Source organism: Ischnura elegans, chromosome 9 (assembly GCF_921293095.1).
Source record: "Ischnura elegans chromosome 9, ioIscEleg1.1, whole genome shotgun sequence".
NCBI lineage: Eukaryota > Metazoa > Arthropoda > Insecta > Odonata > Coenagrionidae > Ischnura > Ischnura elegans.
Window position 1 is genome coordinate 104,942,518 of NC_060254.1, and position 16,572 is coordinate 104,959,089.

Genomic DNA, 16,572 nt, shown 5'->3' on the forward strand with positions numbered 1-16,572 from the left:
AAAATGAAGCGATTTCTTAAGTTGTTAGCCAGGAACCCTTATTCACCCTTTAAAAAAATTCTCTAATTGGTATCTGAATGGCGAGTTATTCCACGTAATATAGGTTTCTACGAGGCATTCGGAAAAGTCCTTGATATTTAAGCCTAGGAGATTGCGATCTACTTATTTCGTTAAGAAATGCATCTCCCATTCCAAAGCCGCTCCGCCAGAATTGGTCGTATAATTATACAATGAGGAAAAGTAATAGAATATTAGGGATAATAATTGGATTTACAGCACTCCACTTGGCACTTTCTTTTTTCCATTTATTTCAACTTTGTGGTCGGTAGTATGATAATTTGTTGTAGCCTTTATTATCAACATAATCTTTAATTTATGCTGCATGTAAAGTGTGCGTGAATATTGCCAGCCTTTAATGCAAAATTTTTCTTTTCAGGTCCTTGTTTAATATTGGTGTAATGGATCACTTCCGTGAATCATTTGGGGTTGAATGGGGCATTCCGATGAGGTTTCAAGGAAGACGAAGGCTAAAGGAATATGGTGAGTCAATATCATTCACTTCTTTTGATAGGCCTTTGAATATGCATAGATCTTCTGCTTCTCTTTGTATCTATTGGTGGCTAAATAAGAACTAAATCCTGTGCGGTGCGCAAATATTACCTTATTCTGTGATTACTTTTATTTCGATATTTCATCATGTACTCTTTTATAGTTGTATTTTATGCTACGAATCCTCAGCTGTTTACTGGTATCAATCTCCGTGACTATGTAGGCAACTAGTAGGAATGAGAGCTGTTATAAATTAATAGTTCACGTAAATTTTAAGAGGTTCACTATACTGTATTCATGTCTCGTGGAGGGCGATGGAATCTCTCTAATGCACTTTCATTTTCTTATTTTCTGGTTCTTTAAATATTAAATCGGAGGTCTTACTTTTCCGCTCTTAACATCCACTTGCCCGTCGAGGATTGCTTTCATCATGCCATCAAGACCAGTTTTTCAAAATATGTTCGATGATAATGGTGTGTATTCTACTCTAAGTATTGACTAGGCTTCTATTCTCTACCACTCCTCTGAGGAATCCCGCAGTCCTCACTCGAACGATCCAATTAATTTTCATACAGCCGAATACCCATCAGTTTCTCCACTGCTGTCATTGCCATTGATTCATTGCCACAGAGAAGCACACTCGAATTGTAAGATAGAAGGTTTCCAAACTTCATAATAAAATTTTCTGCTTCTTTTAGCAAATTGGTGCAATATTTTTTCTGAAAAGTTCGCTTCGCCTGGGCTGTTCTACTGATTGTATCTCTCTTGTTTCTACACCTGGTTATTTCCCTCCGAAATATTTGAACTGGTCGACCTCTTCCAATGTTTGTTTCCCTAGTTCTATACTTTTCTTGACTTTCTGTCGTTTGCTACACTCTAGTAATTGATGGTGATTTTCAGATGGCATTGATCGTTGTTCTACCCTATTTAATTAGACTCTTTTTCAATTTTGTAAATATTTTAAGCGTGAGCTAATTTCTCCTCGTGGATATTCATGCATGTAAACTCCCAATTTTTTCCTTGATGTAATCGGTCCCTTTTTAGTTGTAAACTATGAAAATTACGGGAGAAATAACACAGCCTCAGATCACTTGACTTTGTTCCCAATACTTGATTCTTCATAGCTGGGCCCTATTATATATCACCCCTACTTGGTCTTTTTAAACGAATTGTGGATCATTCACATGTCATTGTTAATTAACTTCATTCAAAATTCTAAGCATGGAATTCCAATCCACAATACTGCTGCGTCAAATAATTCAAGGAAGAACACGATTAAAGTAATTTGGTGATAAACTGGTCGACCTCTTCTAATGTTTGTTTTCCTAGTTAAATGCAATTTTTTTGCTACACTCGAACATTTAATAATCGATATCGATTTAAATTGATATCGTACTTAGTTGCCCTCCCATACACATCTCATTAAGATATTCAATCCATGTCTTCACTTTTATTCGTCATCAGTCACAAGTTCTCCGTTTTTGTCACTTACGGTATTCATCTTACGCTCATTATTAGAGGAGGTTCCTCAAGCGAGCCTCTACTTTTCCATGCACACGATGTTTATCTCCCTGGATTTATGAAAAATATCGTTCCGTATTCTCATTTAGCAGCTTTAGTATTTCTCTACTTCAGCGGTGACTTCAGTGAGGTTCAAGACTTTTTTTTGAAATCCATTCTGATGATTTTCCTTCTCCCAAGAACTTCTTCAGCTGCTTCCAATAGCCAACTGCTCAAGTTCTTCTGACTCTCTTCCTCTGATTTCTCGGTCACATCCGATGCTATTTTGTTCTAATCTGCCTCCTGAAATTACACTTGATACCGAGTTTTATTTATTTTCTGCTTGCCATATACTTTTCATCGCTTTCTTCTGTTTTTATTTTTGTCTATCATTTTGGGTGACATTACATCGATATTGGAATATAGCCTCGGTTTATATAATCCCAAGGGTAATTTTTGCCGTCCATTTTCTAGTTCCTGAATCAACCTCACACTAGGTTCTAGAATTTAATCAAATTAGAATCTCTCATATATACTAGCAATTTCCTCGTATATCATCTTAGGCTGTGATTATTTTAATTTTGTTTTGGCAACCACTAGCTTGTGGTCCTTGTAAGTCTTCCATTTTGGATGCATCATCCCTGTTTCTCGGCTTTCCTCCCGTCTTGAAATTCGCCAGTGATTGCAATACATTCGTAGAGAATAATTCAATTTTCTTCACCTCTAACTTGATTGAATTTTTCCGTGATACGTTCATGCACTCACTACATTTTTGCGTTTTTAATTGCGCTACCTATTTCCAATTAACTTTTCGCGATCTTTAACGATAAGTCTGTAGCTTACACTCCACAATTCTTCCACTCCGTGCAATTGTATTTCGCTATGACATACAATAGTGGTCGACCCTAGCCTTCTACGTCACAGTATTGTTGCAGTTTAATTGATATTGCGGCGCCTGTAGTGAGAGAAGTGTATATTTTTTATCGCTGTAACTACAAGTTATATATATATATATGGAAGTTCGACAATGGTATTCCTTTACCTCAGGCGCAGATTCCATTATTTTTCATAATGGTAACATAAAGATACACCTAATTGGAAAGCAACTCTCCTAATGGATTTTAGCCATTGCAAATCCATTGGGTTGGGGAGTATATCTTTCTTTGAGGGAGGAAGTTTCATAGCTCCATCAGTAAGGGCTACTGATTGCCTTAGAAATCAGCCTTATATTATTCACATTGTTCGTATTACAGCCTTTAATAATTTACCCTGCATTCAATGTACTTGAGCCCTTCATAGCCTCGTAAAAATTCAATGGATACAATCCTCTGTCGTGTGTCAGGGAACGAACTCACTGACGTGGCCACATAAGAGAACACACACAACCACATCAATACAGTACTGGGACACACATTCCACCCAAAAAGAAACAATATTCATATGATAGCATTTTGTGCTAAAATCACCTTTTCATAAATTTTGCAACTTTAAATTCTCTCAAATGTTTCGTTAAAATCATTTTTTCCGTTGGGGTGTGCCAAATTTCAACCTTATAATACTTTACAGCCCCTCTAACAAAGACATAGCGATCATCACTATGCCAATGAAAAAATTTTTAAGGCTATGCCGCTGCGTCAATTTTCGGGTGGCTTCAATATATCCCGACTAATGGTGGTCGCTTTTTCAAGGGAATCAGATGAAGTAAGGATTTTTATTAATATATATCTACTGGTATTCGTTTCTGGGGGTGGGGGATGGGAATTGGATGAGTATGTTGTTGAGTGTTTTTCCGAATTGCGGGTTGCCAAGTACGAATTATTTTAATGCTGATGTCTCTGTTAAGATTTTTCTTCGCCTGCTGTTTTATTTCAATGGCATTTCTGATGAGTCTCCGAATAAGCCTCTCACATAGTCGACAATTGCTGTTCCTTCAAGGTCGACTGCGTGGCTCAGCCTGCGTGTTCGGCTGCCGTGGACTTAGTTGACTACCCCAGTCGAATTGCTCTCTGGTGTTCATCCTGGCGTGTTCACTGATCCGCGTGTTTCGCCGATGTAGTTCATCCCAAAGGTTTGCCAATGGATCCGCTAGCCCCCCACCCCATTCCCCTCCTTTCAAAACGCCCTTCCCCTTCTTTCCCTTCGCCCCTCCACTCTTTTCCCTTCACATTACCCCTCCTTTACCCCCACTCCTCCCCGGGATCTCACAAAGTGTTGTAAGTTAGTGCTGTCGGTGAATGTGACCCATATGTATGTGGTAAACTAGAGATAACTACATGAATGAAGGAAAAAGTTTGGATAGTGAGCAGTTTTGTTAATCTCAGAATTCTTCTTGGAAATTAACCTTGTGCCTGTTCAAATCCATCTTGCCTCAAGAGACTGTGACGTACTTTTACTTCGTGGTGCATCATATGTATGCACCTGGCGCCCTATTAAAAAAAATTATCATTCAACCAAGGTTTTGGGGTACCACACGCATCTCTACCATTGGTGGTGCGTTCACTGGGGACGACTAATGCCTGGCCAACAGACCGTTCAACTTTGAAACTCACGTTTCCAACAGCGTAGGAATGCGTCGAACACTTCTCCTTATCCATTCTTCGCCACACCCACATCTCGAATGCCTCCGATCTTCTCTCGTCCTCCTTCCTAAGTGTCCTCGTTTCCCCACCGTAAAGAAAAACGCTACAGAATAGACTCTTCAGCAACCTTTTCCTTAAACTCTTACATAACGATCCTCTCAGAAGCTCCCTCCTGTTCATGAACGTCTCCTTTGCTAATGCAATTCCCTTCCTGATGTCCTCACTACTGTATCCGTTTTCCTCTAATATTCTACCTAAATAGATGAATTGCTCCACCTGTTCAAGTTATTCCCCACCCACCTTTATCTTTAGTCTCACATTCCATGCTCTAGATGCATTAAAAAACAACAAAAATAATCTTGGTCTTCATTTTATTAAAGTGCCTTTTTATATATTAAGTACCTATAAATTCCGTTCGAATATTGCTAAAGATTAATTTCATATTTGGTGTTTGACAGTCATTATGAAATGTCTCTATAACAAAAATTGTAGGATCAGTATGGTATTCCTTTTCTAGATTCTGGCGTTCATTGCAATTTCTTTTCGTTTTACAATGTTGGCAGTTTTTTAGTTTTTATTTCCATCCATATTAACTGAAAACTTTCCTGTTTAGAATGCCCTTGTAACATACGGAATAATTCCACTGCATGACGCTTGAGAAATGCACTGAGCAGGCAAACCTATTTTGCCTATTTAAAGGTGAAAATTAATGATTAAGATGAAGAAGTCATGGGCCCCTCACAAAGTGAACAAGCAGTATGTCTAGAGTTTACGGACCTGGAGGAACGGAATACAATACATGTCTACCTAGAATATCATAGGATCATAATATACATATAATTTAATATATGTAGTATACCTATTATTTGCCGTGAGCCCAAAGATCACTCATGTTGCTGCATCCAAATAGCAAAAAAATGTCTGTACACAAAAAATATGTAATGTGAAATAGAGTATCCTAGTTAATCATCATCTATCGCTCATCTTCAGCGCTTCATCTATCGTTGCCTTAATCTCAGATCTAGTTTTCAAAGAATCTCATTTCATATTTGCACATACATGAATGCGAATCTGTTGAAGATCAAAGTGACGCTAATGACGAATGTATTTAAATTGAAGATGATGGCTAGTATCATTTAAAACAATAGTAAGTAATCTATGAATAATTCAATATATTGCTCATTTTTTATTACTGAAGACTTCAATCCCCAGGTGGCTTATTGAAACATACCATACGGCTAAGATCGGATGGTATAAATGAATGTTAACTGCGAGATGAATAAGCCTTTGGTGACTTCTTCTTGCTTTTCATCTACTAGATATTCATTTACTTTCACTTAGAAATCAATTATGAAAATAGATTTAAATCATTTGTTGTGTAGAACACAAGAAAGAACATTCATTACACAATTAGAAACATTGTATCACACAATTAGAAATTATGGTAGCAAATGAAATATTAATACTTGTTAGTAAAAATATACTTAAAGAAGTAAATGTAAGTCACGTGCGAAAACGTGCGAAAGCATTAAGTTATACTGAAAAACTTTTCGCATATACTAAAATATAACTAAATGGAAAATAAGAACACATATGTCAGGAGTTAACTGTATATTTAACACAAATACATTAAGAAAGTTTAGCAAAACTCAGAATCATCGTCGATGTCACAGTTAAGGCAAACATAAAATAATGATTCCCCTTTGATGCAAGAATCGTGTGCCCATCTTTTGCAGCGAGTGCATTTGACCCACTGCACGATAGGTTTGGAATTGCTAAATTTTTCCAACCAGTAAATGCCCCTACAGTCTATCCTATCTTCATCACTGGAATGGCTGTGGAATAGAAATTTGTTTACTGAATTTGCCATTTCCCATCGTTCTTCATGGTCTATTTGTGCACTTTTTTCTGTTTCTTTTTTCCTTGCTATAGCTTTTGCCTTTTCTGTTTAGCTTGTTCCTGTTCCATTTTTAACTGATTCTTAAATAGCCGAATTTCTTTTTTTCCACCATTGCCTGGCTTTATTTCTGGGTAGAGCTTTTTCGAACGGCCTGACATCCTCTGGCGATGTACAAGAAGCTGCAGTAGTTTTAGGGATTTTTTCAGCTAACTGATCCAAATTAGATTCAGTGGAACAGTTTTCAACATTGATCCCAGTTGGGTAAAGCCTATCCGTGAAATAACTTGGCATGAATTCGGTGTCAGTAAACACCAAATGATTAAAAGGGCACGTTTTCGATGGTGAAAACTTACCCCGCATCGTATTCGAAAACCCGCCCCGTCGCCATTATTTTACTTTAAACCTACCTTAAATGGTGATAATAAATAATTCTTTGTCCATTACCTATATCGTTAAACACAGCAGTTAATGCTCAATCGAAATATATTATTAAAACAAGGCACAACTGAAACGGTATATGTTTGTTTTTAGTTTAAAGTAGGGAATAAAAAGTTACACACCTGAGCAAAAATCAACAAAAGGTGACACTCCTCCACAACCCTTGAGTCCCTGTCCTTGAAACTCACAAAACAGCCGTCGATACATAGGCGCATCATTCGAGTATTATTGGTGATGCACTATAGCGGATAGTTTAGGAGGTGAAGCCAATTCGAAAACGTGCCTCATTCGAAAACATGCCCCGGTCTCCCCTACGTCTATATTGTGCGCGGTTGTTACAGAAAAGTTCTGGGAGTATAACTGAGCTCATCAGAGGCTCCGAAGTCTTGTACTGCAAAAGGTGTTCGGTCTGGTTATTCTTCTGTTAACTTGAGTCGCGTTGAGAACTCGGAGCTGACAGCTGTTGTTGAGTCCTAGTTTATAACCGATTATTTATACGGATATCAGTACTCCTTTTTAAAACCTTTTTTAGGCTTTATATGACAGTTGTTACAGTTTTTATAAGGCGTTCAAGTAGGCGTGGAATGCTGATACGCTGTTGTGAATACATTATGCATACAAAATACATGACTTAGTTTAATGTAAGTAAAACTATCGTGATATGGACGGGGTCTAGGAACCCTTTAACTATAAATGAAATACGGGAAGGGAAGGAAGGGGTATACGTCATAAGAAAACATATGAAGCGAAAATAAAATGTTTGAGTGAAATATTATTATTGTCATAACTAGAATTTGGCTTCAATAAACTTAAGAAGCCACCTGCAAAAAATTTGCCCTGAATCCGTGAACGGAGGAGGGATTTCGATTTAATCTATCCTTTTACCTTATTACTGAGAAAATGTTTTATAAATACACGGCTTCCGGAAACACAGCTCGCGTTCTTTTTTCACGATGTCCTTCAATCTGTTGAATCGAAAAGACATGAGTACACTTTATTCTTAGATTTTAAGAAAGCATTTGACACGGTACCTCACAATTAACTCAAATACTAATTACAGTCATGGGGATTAGATGAAACAGTTGTAAACTGGATACGCTTCTTACCGAGTCATCGTAAGTAACAAGTAGTTCGATACGGAATGAGCTCTGATGTAGTTGAAGTGACATACGTTGCCCCACAAGGAAGCCTAATGGGCCCCGTTTTGTTCATAAGGCATTTACATTAATGAACTATGCCCTAGTATTAGCAGTAAAATACGCTTATTTGCTAACGACGCCGTCATCTATCGCGAAATTAGTGATCACTACGGCAATGATATTCTATAATCGATTTTAAACAACGTTCATTTGAGAAGCCAAGAGTGGGGACTCGAACTAAATGTGAGCAAATTCATGTCGGCGAAAATTTTCACTTTTCATTTAATCGCGAAAAATAGATGCTGTCATTTAAAAATCTAAAAGCGTGAAATGCGTACTCCAGGAGTAATAATCTTTCGATTGAAGCAATAAAAAAATAATAGGAAACCACCCTATTGCGCTAAAACGCTCTGAGAAAAAAATCATTCGGGGGGATCCGGGTTCGAATCCTGGTGAATGATTTTTTCTCCGTGGATTTGTCGCACAATGCTGGCTGGATATTATACTGATTTAGCATTTGACATAGGGATACGTCTCACTCTCGTTGGCGCTAATTTAACTAAACTTTCAAAGGGCATTAGAGAAAATGTCACATGAAGCATAAATAAGCGAAGAGGCTGATTAAGTTTAGAAATAGTCTCTTGCGTACAGAAAACTAATACGTGATTCGATTTAGTGAATGAGGCTAATCATTTATGACATGAGTTACAGGATAATAACGTGCTTTTTATTATTTTTATTCATATACTTCACCACAGAAGTTGAAACGCTTGAAAAAATATAATATATTTATTCAATTTTTAGCGTTTCATGTTTTCAATTACATAATTTTTTCGCAATTGCAGTTTACACGCTTATCTTTTACGTGTCCGTACTTGATAATAAAGCCTTTATACAGGTGAAAAATAAGAGAACCGAATATTACTATCATAGTATTCTCAATGTTCCTCTCATTATATATTGACAGACCCTTCACTTTCCCTTGACTTGTAGGCACAACAGAGCCATATTTTTGGGACGTTAATGTAAAAAATGCTTCGTTGGTTTACTACTCCGACTTTCTTATTTCCCTAAAGGATTATATTTCCATATTTTTTTCAGCATTCAAGCAAAATACACCACTTTCGTCTGTCAACTATATATTTACTCTGTATCGAACAAGCCAATTCCTACGAATATTACATCTTTGGGGGTATCCATTAACCCTTTCGACACAGTGGTGTTGTTTCCTTAGCATGACTGTTGGACTGAGCCCCAAGGGTCTCTTCTGTCCCCTCTGTACGGGCCATTTTGCAGGACATTGGTTAAGAAGGGTCTCACGGATAATCACACTCCATCAGCGCCAATCTTTTTCAACTTTTCCGCATTATCTCGGGCTCAAAGTATAGTTGGTCTTCCTCCTTTCCGGGTTGATAGCCCTAGTAGCAGAATTGGTTCCGGGTCAACTCATGATTAGTTTATGTGAATTTTCTACATGGATAATTGTTGTTTGCCCGTATGTTGCAGTCTTCGAATTCAATTCCTCGGTTTCTTTCTGTGCATTGTCAACTTTTGAACGGAGCCCTACCGTCCTAATTAATGGATTTAATGCATCAACAATTTATATGTTGATGGTCCAGATAAGACTTCGCGTAGCCTCGACCGGCATAAAAGGGCAACGAAACGGATATTTACGGCATTCCTTGGCCTCCGTTGGAAAATATGTGACGAATATTTGCGGCTTTCGTCTTCCGTGTCAAAAACCGTCCAGACGACTTACTTTTTTAGTAGCGAAAGGGTTAATTAGATGTGGCGTTCAGGAGGGGCGAGGGGGTCGAGTCGAATCTCACCCAATCTCACGTGCGGTCCTTGCAAGTATCACGTAATTTTTTCATAAAAAATGATAAAACATTGCTTTTTAATAAATCAAATGAATGAAGGTTAGATTAAGGTATTTACACTGAAAATACCCATTCAATTCTGTCGCGATAATAACGCATGGACATGTGTCATGGTTTTAGGTTATTGATTTTTCATTTTACCACAAAAGAAGCCCGTTAAATATAGAAATAAGGTTCGCTTGACTGCCTCCTTTGTTTCCAGTATCAATTTCAACGAATTATGTGAAGAGAGACGGAAATTTGTAATTAAGTATTGACTATGATTTTTGATTAAAAATGATCTTCCGTATTAATTAATCCAAAATAAAAGTATCCAAAATAAACTAGATAAAGTTAAATCGTGATCTCGGTGGAACAAAGCAACTTTGGATTTGTACAAGTTGGAATTCATAGAATAATGTTCAACTTAAAATATACTATATCGTGTGGTCAATAACATCAATTTTTTTAGTTACATATTTAAAATTTTCTATCTGCCTATTTTATAAAACAAAAAAGTTGATACGATGTAAAATTTCCCAAAATGTTTGTTTGCTATGTATTTCTTTGGTACTGCTTATTCTACGAATTCTCTAGTGTTGCTATTATAATACTTAAAGTTATATATTTCTAAGTCAGTTTACATATTTATACAAATCTTTCACTGCAAGTGGATATAAAGAATTCCACATTAAAGGACAATGATTTAATCTGTTACGAGAGATTTTAATATACCTACCCTATTCAATATCACTTTAGAAAGCTCCCAAAAAATAGAATGTTGTTTAAAAGTCATTGAACAAATATGTGAATTTATATATAACTTTTTGGGTGTCCTTTTAAAATAAACAGCCTTTGTTTTAGCATCCATTTCCACGATTTTTAAAGACAAACGGGTATAATATTTTGAGTCATTCCACTCCAATTCCAAAAAAGCTTGTCCCGAAGGGTCTCAGATTTTAATGAATTCATGGTTGATAGTTTATAGTTGAAGCTGTAGGTCATACTACTATGATATAGACTACCAGTCTATGAGTACGCGCCCATAGAGTGGTATTAAAAGTAATCGGAAAGCCGCACGGGAGAAAAAGTAAACGTTCAAATATTTCCAAAAAATGTCATTCAGAAGTTGATTTAAATTTAATTTTTTTAATTCTAAGGCAATGATTGAGCCTGCATTTTAAAGATTAAATGCTTGGGCCAATTCTGAGGTGGATTATTTGAAAAAAGTTGATTTGTTGAACAATGTTTTAAATATTTAGATATAACAATAATAGATAAGTGCACTTTATCAATAGTTTACTCAAAGTGACTTCCGAAAGGACTTAGCAGTAAAATAAGCAATATATAATGGCTCTACGATAATTTGATAGTTAAATTGTTGGATTTATATGATTTAAGGCAATTTTTTTGAAAAAAAAAAAATCGATAACGTATTAAAATCACATATGAAAATATGATCTCAAGAGTATTTAGTTTGAGGTTGATGTAGAGCCATACAGGTATCAAAATCTCAGTCTCTTAGGGACAAACGCTTGTTGAATTAAGGTGGATTGCCCCATGTTTAATAATCTAACCCCCGAATTTAATTTAATTTTTTGCTCTCTTCTAGGTGCAACCAATCCCCGGACGTGAGGGGAAGAATGAAAGGTGGACCTGGGGGAGAATGAAGAAGAGAAGACGACGATGGCCTCGCGGGACATCCAATGCTTATTCCTTTTATGTTATTCGGAGAGATTTGACTCGAATTTTAATCCTCATTTTTGCTTTTTCAATTTCAGGATGTATATTTAGGAGTAAGAACACCATTCATCGACTTGAGTTGAAGGCTGGTAAGAGTGCAGTTTTCCTCAGGCGCTGTGAATTCCCGTATATTTTCATCAGGTTTACATCAGGTAATCTTGTACATGAAATGGTAAAATAGGCCCGACCTGAACCACACAACAGGAGTTATGAGAGACTCCTGGTGGAAAGTGAATTCACCCTCGATTATCAAAGCACGAGCTCTAGGTAACAACAGTACACGAAAGGTAACGGCTCGAAGGAGCAAGTTTGAAAAGGTTTTAAACAGCGCTGACACAAAGGTACCAGAAAGTGCACTTCAAAGTTACTTACTACGAATGAGACCGGTCCTAGGAGACAAAGAATGCATTCTTAGGCAGGAAATCCACGTGGGTATTTTTGTGTGTGTAGTTTGCTTAAGGTATTTGGGTGGGTTTTGTACTAACACCATTTATTGCAGGAGTGAAGAATGAAGAAAGAAGACGTAGCTGAGGCCCCGAAGATTGAAGACATCGCAGGGGCCTCGAAGAATGAAGAGGGAAGATAATGTGTGTGTGTATCGGGAATGAGTGGACATTGATAATCCCTCGCCTGAACTTGGTGTACTTTTTTGTACTTAATTGTAACATGTCTGTAACTCCTTCCCTTCCAGCCATGAAGATTGAAGACATCAAATTGAGCTCGAAGAACGGCAAGAATCCGAGAGCGTGTGCTTTTAAATCTACCGTGTGATTTCGTGTGATATTTTTCAGCGTGTGATTATTTATATTTGCGTGTGCTGCGAATATTTTTCCGTTGCGTCGCGTTTGGGCTTGCATGTTAGTGTTATTTATTTATTTGTTTGTGCATGCACTAATCTTACCTCTTCACAGATTCAAGCCATCGCTGGACATCCAGGAGTGAGGAGTGAAGACTGCACGAAGAAGAGGAAATTGAGGACGTAATTATTCACAGAAGAAAGAAGAGAAGACGTGTGCGATATTTGCGGCTTAGTTTTGGGCCCTTCTGGCCAATGAACATAAAGTTGCGTAAGGCTAGGCGTGCTTTAGTTTTAGTTATTTGTGCCGTGGTTTTGCATTACGGATTCCATTGCGTCATGCATGAAGTGGTTGTAGCTAGGTAGGAAATCTATGATTTCCTATCAATGCCATTGTCTCATTCTTGTGTGATGCTTTGGAGTGGTGCAAATCCTCGGAAGGGTTATTTATTTGTGTATGCACTAACCCGCTCTCTCCCTAGGTCCGCAAGCCATCGCTGGATGTGAAGAGAAGAATGAAGATTCATCGGAAGAATAGAAGACAGAAGAGGATGGCATCTCGGAACCAGAAGAAGGCGACATATTAGCTTTGGGCCCTTTAGGCCAATGAACATAAATTTGCGTAAGGCTAGGCGTTTTTTCCGTGCGTTAGTTTTAGTTTTTTGTGCCGTGGTTTTGCATTATGGATTCCATTGTGTCATGCAGGAATGTGACTGTGGCTAGGTAGGAAATTTATGATTTCCTATCGATGCCATTGTCACGTCCTTGTGTGATGCTTTGGAGCGGTGCAAATCCTCGGAAGGGTTATTTATTTGTGTATGCACTAACCCGCTCTCTCCCTAGGTCCGCAAGCCATCGCTGGACATGCTGAGAAAAGGAGAAAGAAGACACTTGGAAGAAGATGGGATGGTGCACCTCACCGAGCCGGATTCTTGCGGCTCTACAGGAGTTGCAGCAGATAAGGAGCGGTATGATCTCATAATATTCATTCAAATTTGGTTCATTTTTCCCATATAAATTTTTTAATTAACGAGTTGTTTGAGAATGTTCAATGTTACATTCATTAACGGAACTCAATTGTGCTTACACTGAACTTCTAATTTGCTCATAATGCCATTAAAATGAACAAATGAACTTAATATCCTCCTCAATTTAGTTATTGACTAATCAGTTTGAAAATTGTACTTGGTACTTAGTAACTGGAAGTGATTTATAATTTTATGGATCTATACTAACTTAGAATTGAATTAAAAAGTTATGAAAAAATATTTCCAATTATCTGCTTATTCATTACAAATGATATTTTCCATCATGATTTTTCACTCTGAATCAGAGTTATTTAACTTTTTGTGTTTTTGAAAGGTTACCCATTTCAAAATCAGTCCTTCATTTTTCCTATTCAAGGGAGATATAGTTCCATTGAATTGGAATCATTTTATAAAAATAAGTATTATTAATTAATAGAATATTATTTTAATTTCCTCTGCAATACGGGAAACGTTATTTTACACTCCAAGTTTTTTAAATCTAAGTCAAAGGTGAGCCTATTCACTCTGTGACGTCCATGCGCCATAAGAAAATTTATCGATTGAATCAGCCATGAGGCCGATTATCAAGCGTATTGCTTTGTCTCTTTATGAGTGTTCGTTTTTTTCCATTGCAGAGTTCGATGGATCGTATTGTGTGAGTTGACTACTCGAGGCCTCGATAAAAGCACGTGCAAAGAGATCGAAAGAATACAGCTCGTTGCCGCAAGCAGACGGTAAGATTTCATTCATTCCTCCTCCAAGTTTTGAGTTCAGTTCAGAACCAATATTTAATGATCACATAGGTACACTATGATTTTTACATTCAGGAACCTCGATGATAAAAGTAATGATTGTGTGAGAAAAAAATATTTTCACATTTCCTACGCGAAAATATTTAATTCAACCGCATCCAAAATTAAGATTTCGCGCTTTTTTTGTAACATTCACAAAACTAAAATCCTGCGCTGAATATCAAGGCATTGATTGGTTGGCGACGACGATAGCGTTTGCTTTCATATATTTCGATTTGAAACTTCATTTCTGAGAAATTATATAATTCGAATGAAGGACAGGTGTGGGAATTGTCGTGAATCTAGCATACGTATTTACTTTGCTGTTTAATTTCCTCATTGTAATGCGGAGGTCGAGGTTTCCATATTGGCCTTGCTTTTGGTAACTCAGCATCCGTCATGCGTGCTCAAGTAATAACTTCCTCGGAGACCCAACCTGAGTGAAACATGAGATTCCGGTCATATTTTCTACCTATCTGAATTTTTCCGTGAATTATATATTCCGAGTATAAGTGACATATTTTAAAAAAAGTCGCAACAATAATGTGTCAATGGTGTCAGAAAATTGAGTATATATTTTTCATTTTTTTCGGCTGTTTTGTTTCTGATGTGATTACTTAGACCTCTGCTTCTTTGCATGATCTTGAGAAATAATTTATGTTATTTCTTTCGTATCATTAGACTTATATATTAATTATTACATCCCACAAGAAATTATTATAATACATCCTCCTGGATAGCATTTTATCCTCAATATGGATGCCATATTTGTAACTTCTGTTTTCGTCTTTTTAAATAATTTCATCGTGTTGATTTTTATAATTTCATTATTGTTTTCCATTTCATAAAATAGTACATAAATTTTTGCTATCAATTTTTAGTAATACCTATGAAGTACAAGTAAGTTGTAAAAAAAGTTATATTAATAACACATTCAACTCTTAGTAATGATTTCCTGGAAAATTTTTAATATCGCCCAATCATGTATTTAAATTTTTAAAGAATAATGAAAATACATTGAAATATTGCCGATTTGACAAGCGTCAAATAATTTGGAATTACCCACTTTTGCATTTTTTTAATTTTAAAAATTTCTACAAGCTCAAAAAGTTAATATTTTCTAAACGTCTTCCTCGACATGATATTTCTGAGCTGAGAGTCAACTTTTTATGTCTCTCCTTTGTTGGATTATGAGATTTTTTTGTTATATTACCACAGGTCAAGCTTGTGGACAACGACAGCGATTGCTTTAGGAGACAACTGTTCAGGTCCATGAAATGGACACCTGAAGGTTACTGCGCCGACAACTAGGGAATTGAGGATTTTATCGTGAAGAAATGAAGAATGAAGATAGGAAGAAAGAAGACACCAAGCCTGAAGATAGTTGTTTTTTTTTGCATTTTTTGTTGCAATTATTGTACAGGGTCTTTGTACATTTTTTATTAATGCATGTATTTTTTCCAGCTATGGTTAGGATTTGCGGCAGGAGAGTAGGGATTTTATATTGCGTCCTACCGTCGAGTAGAAATAACACAGATTAGGCAGGTCTTCGTGTATCGTGGCCACGATTCCGTATTTAGGCGTTTAATTAACTCAGGCGTATAAAGTAGCATTTAGGTAGGCAGGGCTGTATGAATGGATGAATGTGATTTTATGAATGAGTGAATGGAATGTGATTTTATGAGTGAGTGTGTGCTTGTAGTAGTAGTGGTACTAATGGTAGTGTTAGTAGCAATACTGACACTAACTCTCCCTTCCTTTCACTAAAAATCCCTCCCCACCCTCCCTCCCCCTCAAAATCCAAACTGCTCCCTCTACGTGGGGAGGGGGATAAACAGAGGAAAGTCTAATTGTCCAATCAATTGTGTATTTTAATGAATCATTTATGTCATCTCCTGCTTGAATTACAGCATTGGACTTTCCTCTGGCTAAAGCAGTATGGTATCCTAGTGCAATTTCAAATTCTGTATTTGTGATTTGTATTTAGGAGGTTTGAAGTGATAGAATGTTATCTAATTTTGCGGCTCGTGTAACTTCGTTCTGTTTATAATGTTTTCACTTTTTTATTATTTTAGCTGATTTTATCCACCAATTTTTGGTACTTTTTTTTATATTACCTCATTACTATGATATGGTGAATAAGTATTACTGTGTTCATTTAAGGAATTAAAGTAATATAAAAATTATTTTCTGTATTCATTCATTTTCACTGCTCTTGATAATGTTGTGTTGTGTGATGGTATATTCTAT